General features: G+C 41.8%; 1 long non-coding RNA gene across 1 annotated transcript; it reads left to right on the top strand.

Annotated features, from left to right (window-relative positions):
- The first annotated feature begins 2,331 nt into the window (after positions 1-2,331).
- LOC141057966 (uncharacterized) lies at positions 2,332-3,978 on the top strand. Its single transcript, XR_012222056.1, has 2 exons — positions 2,332-2,765; positions 2,877-3,978. It is a non-coding gene; the product is annotated as an uncharacterized lncRNA (long non-coding RNA).
- Positions 3,979-4,913: the final 935 nt, after the last annotated feature.

Below are 4,913 nucleotides of genomic sequence, written 5' to 3'. Positions count from 1 at the left end.
GGGAATTACACACATGCAAACACTTGGGTATACTCTCAGTGAGAGTTTCAGGGAATTACACACATTAATACCAATGAAGATTTTTTTTATGTTACTAAAATTCTCTTTATACTTGCAGATCCAGCCAGCAAGGTTGCAGCAGAACCACCAGCAAGGTTGCAGCAGACCCGCCAGCCAGGTTGCAGCAGAGCATCCTAGGAAAACACTTCAGTTTTCCAAGTAAGTATAAAGGCGTGAAAGCTTATTTAATCCTTTGTATAGTAGCTAAATAAGTGTCTTTATACTTAAAGATCCAGCCAGCAAGGTTGCAGCAGAACCGCCAGCAATTCCGCAGCAGACCCGCCAGCAAGGTTGTAGCAGAACCGCCAGCAAAACCGCAGCAGTTTAATATGTCTTCTTCTGGGAGCTCCCCCTCACAGCATCAGCGAGCTGAGGTAAAAAAAAATTTTTAAACCCTATATGCATGTATTATGTTTTCACAGGAAGCTGAATCTGAGGAGCTTCCAGGAGGAGACATGCAGGGTGGAGAAATGCAAGGATGGGGCGTGCAGAGTGTAAGTTTAGCAGATAAAAAAACACATACATACAGTCATATGTTAAAGTTTTGGCACCCCCTATTAATGTTAACCTTTTTTCTTTATAACAATTTTGTTTTTTGCAACAGCTATTTCAGTTTCATATATCTAATAACTGATGGACTCAGTTATATTTCTGGATTCAAATCCGGTTTATTGTACTAACAGAAAATGTGCAATCTGCATTTAAGCAAAATTTGACCGGTGCAAAAGTATGGGCACCTCAACATAAAAGTGACATTAATATTTCGTAGATCCTCCTTTTGCAAAAATAACAGCCTCTAGTCCCTTCCTGTAGCTATTAATGAGTTCCTGGATCCTGGATGAAGGTATTGTGACCATTCCTGTTTACAAAACAATTCCAGTTCAGTTAAGTTTGATGGTCGCCGAGCATGGACAGCCCGCTTCAAATCATCCCACAGATGTTCAATGATATTCAGGTCTGGGGACTGGGATGGCCATTCCAGAACATTGTAATTGTTCCTCTGCATGAATGCCTGAGTAGATTTGGAGTGGTGTTTTGGATCATTGTCTTGCTGAAATATCCATCCCCTGCGTAACTTCAACTTTGTCACTGATTCTTGCACATTATTGTCAAGAATCTGCTGATACTGAGTTGAATCCATGCGACCCTCAACTTTAACAAGATTCCCGGTGCCGGCATTGGCCACACAGCCCCAAACCATGATGGAACCGCCACCAAATTTTACTGTGGGTAGCAAGTGTTTTTCTTGGAATGCTGTGTTTTTTAGCCTCCATGCATAACACCTTTTTGTATGACCCAAACAACTCAATCTTTTTTTCATCAGTCCACAGGACCTTCTTCCAAAATGTAACTGGCTTGTCCAAATGTGCTTTTGCATACCTCAGGCGACTCTGTTTGTGGCGTGCTTGCAGAAACGGCTTCTTTCGCATCACTCTCCCATACAGCTTCTCCTTGTGCAAAGTGCGCTGTATTGTTGACCGATGCACAGTGACACCATCTGCAGCAAGATGATGCTGCAGGTCTTTGGAGGTGGTCTGTGGATTGTCCTTGACTGTTCTCACCATTCTTCTTCTCTGCCTTTCTGATATTTTTCTTGACCTGCCACTTCTGGGCTTAACAAGGACTGTACCTGTGTTCTTCCATTTCCTTACTATGTTCCTCACAGTGGAAACTGACAGGTTAAATCTCTGAGACAACTTTTTGTATCCTTCCCCTGAAAAGCTATGTTGAATAATCTTTGTTTTCAGATCATTTGAGAGTTGTTTTGAGGAGCCCATGATGCCACTCTTCATAGGAGAATCAAATAGGAGAACTACTTGCAAGTGGCCACCTTAAATACCTTTTCTCATGATTTGATACACCTGGCTATGAAGTTCAAAGCTCAATGAGGTTACAAAACCAATTTAGTGCTTCAGGAAGTCAGTAAAAAGTAGTTAGGAGTGTTCAGATCAAGAAAATGATAAGGGTGCCCATACTTTTGCACTGGTCAAATTTTGTTTAAATGCAGATTGCACATTTTCTGTTAGTACAATAAACCTCGTTTGAATCCAGAAATATAACTGAGTCCATCAGTTATTAGATATATGAAACTGAAATAGCTGTTGCAAAAAACAAAATTGTTATAAAGAAAAAAGGTTAACATTAATAGGGGTGCCCAAACTTTAACATATGACTGTACATAATGCTACACCCAACACAAACATTCATCACAGCACACACAAAAACTACGCATCCATACAACCCTAATTTTTTTTTTTTTTTACAGTCTTCAGAATCCGGTGCCCGCACTAGAGCGACTCCCAGGACATCCCAGCGTCGTCGAGGTGCTGCATCTGGTGGTCGGCGAGCGGTAAGTAACACTTTATTTGGGTGATTGATTAATGAACCTCATGACAAACCGCTTACATGCTGACCAACCAACCACCCGACGGCTATGGGATGAGGTGTGTTCGGAGGTTGTAGAGACCTGGGAGGAGCTCGTTGCGAGGGCCAGGGATTTTGTGCGTAAGTATTCCAATTTCAGTAACTTATATTCCAGCATGTGAAGTGTTGAATACTAACCACTTTTTTTTTTTTCCTTCACAGGTGACAGGGTTATCATATAATGGCGGTCGCTCAGGGATCGCTTCAAGAGGGACTTCAACAAGGAGATGCAGGCCCCGAGTGGATCTGTCATTGGATCGGTCAACGATGGTGAGCAGAAGGTAAATATTCCACACACCATTTCTGTAGTACAAATGTTTACATGTTTAACCTATTTTTTTTTCAGCAATGTTAAATGAAATATAAATATATTAATATATATATTTTTTTAGCACCGTCTGCAGCACTCGGGAGCCTGCTTCTGAGTTGCCTCCCTCTGGAGGGATCCCTTCGGAGACCGCCACCGGTGACCACATCGAGGTATCCGACCCCTCTCTACCTTCCCTCTTGTCTCGTCCCTCTATCTCCTCCACCAGCTCTGCAGCAGCAGGGCAGACTTCATCACATGAAGCTGCTGGTGACAACTTACAGTACCCTTTACCCCACCCCTCTGACACTGCCGCAACATCTCTACCAACTTTTGGTTCTGGTCGGCAGCGTCTGAGAGGTCAGGAAAGGATTACCTTGTCTGATTGTTTAAGTCTGAACTCATCCGTCCAGAATGGTTTCCACACTTATGGACAACAGTTAGCTTCTGTGTTGAACATGATAAATCAAAGTATCATGGAACTCAGAAGCTACATGGAACGGATGAATGCAGAGTCAAACCAGACGCTGAGACATATTTTTTTTCAGTCAGTTGTCCGGCAAATGGAAGGTTTAAGTTACTCACCAGCAGATGCATGTGATGCAAGCCTGTCACAATGCTCTAGTGGCTGTACTCTCCGAAGCATCCCATTCTACCCATGCACCTATTCCATCACATCCTCCCTCTGTCCATCCTTCCCCCGTCCATCCTTCCACCACCATCCATCATCCTACCACCATCCATCATCCTACCACCATCCATCCTCCTACCACTCCCTCTCCTTTCTCTAGTTCCCCATTCCATTCTTCCCAGTACCTTCCTTCCCCATTGCATTATACCCCAATGCTCTCACCATACCCACCCCCACACACACACCTTATATGTTCCCACAAACCTCCTCTGTCCAACTCCCGTCCCAACCTCATGTTTTCAACCCCCTTTCCACTTCTGATCCTCAGCAACTCCCTTCCCAGTCCTCCACCCCCCCTCGATGTGGTCAACCCTGTTAACCCCTCCGCTGATATCTCCACCCAACAATATCGGCATCTGTAATCTGTTATATATTTAATTTTATTAAAAAAATAAACAGTTTTCTGAAAAAAAAACCCAGTTTTCTCAAAAATTATAAAACATTTTATAATTTTGAAAAAAAATTGAAAAATAAACATGTTTCTGTTTCAAAAGAATTTTATTGTGTATTTTCCTCTTTTTCATAAGTTCTTGGAAAAAGGTTGAAAGTACACCGGTGGTGTACAGATACAAATACACAACACATGGTAACATTTCAAAGTACACCAGTGGTGTACAGATACAAATACACAACACATGGTAACATTTCAAAGCAAACCGGTGGTGTACAGATACAAATACACAACACATGGTAACATTTCAAAGTACACCGGTGGTGTACAGATACAAATACACAACACTTGGTAAATTACACTGGTGGTGTACAGGTAATAAAACACAACACTGTTATTATCCAAAATTTTTGTAAAGGTATCAAAAATAAAAATAAAAAAAAATTGTGTAAAAGGTATCAAAACTAAAAAAGGAAAAATTACTAAAGTATTTCTTATCCAAAAAAGGAACCTTGGTAAAAAAAAAAAAAATTATACCTTGTCATCTTGCCACTCCAATCTTCCTTCTGGTGACAGAAAATAATCCGCAAATGTGTCCCTCATTCTTGACACTGACCCAGTACTCCGAACACTTGTCTGCTGATAATCCCACAAGGTGGTTTCACAAACATTTTCTTCCATGGAAACAGGTTCCTTTGAAAGTACAAAGTTGTGCAGGATGACACATGCCTTCACCACCTCATCCACAGTGTCAGTTTTCATTTTTATGGCCGTCAACAGTACTCTCCATTTTGCAGTTAAAATCCCTAAAGCGCACTCCACCACACTTTGCGCTCTGATCAATCGATAGTTAAATATTTTTTTCCCGTGTGTCAATCCATGACTACCATATGGCTTGAGAAGATGTGTGGACAGCTGAAATGCGTCATCATCAACACACACAAATGGTATTGGTGGGCCTGTTGTTCCAGGGAGTGGTCTTGGAGGTGGGAAATCAAAATTGTCTCCATACAAATGACGGCCCATTGCGGACATCTTGA

This window comes from Dendrobates tinctorius, unplaced genomic scaffold (assembly GCF_039654945.1).
Source record: "Dendrobates tinctorius isolate UK_male_01 unplaced genomic scaffold, ASM3965494v1 ptg000206l, whole genome shotgun sequence".
Classification (NCBI taxonomy): Eukaryota; Metazoa; Chordata; class Amphibia; order Anura; family Dendrobatidae; genus Dendrobates; species Dendrobates tinctorius.
The sequence above is the reverse complement of the archived record's forward strand: the minus strand, read 5'-3'. Positions and strand labels throughout refer to the sequence as shown.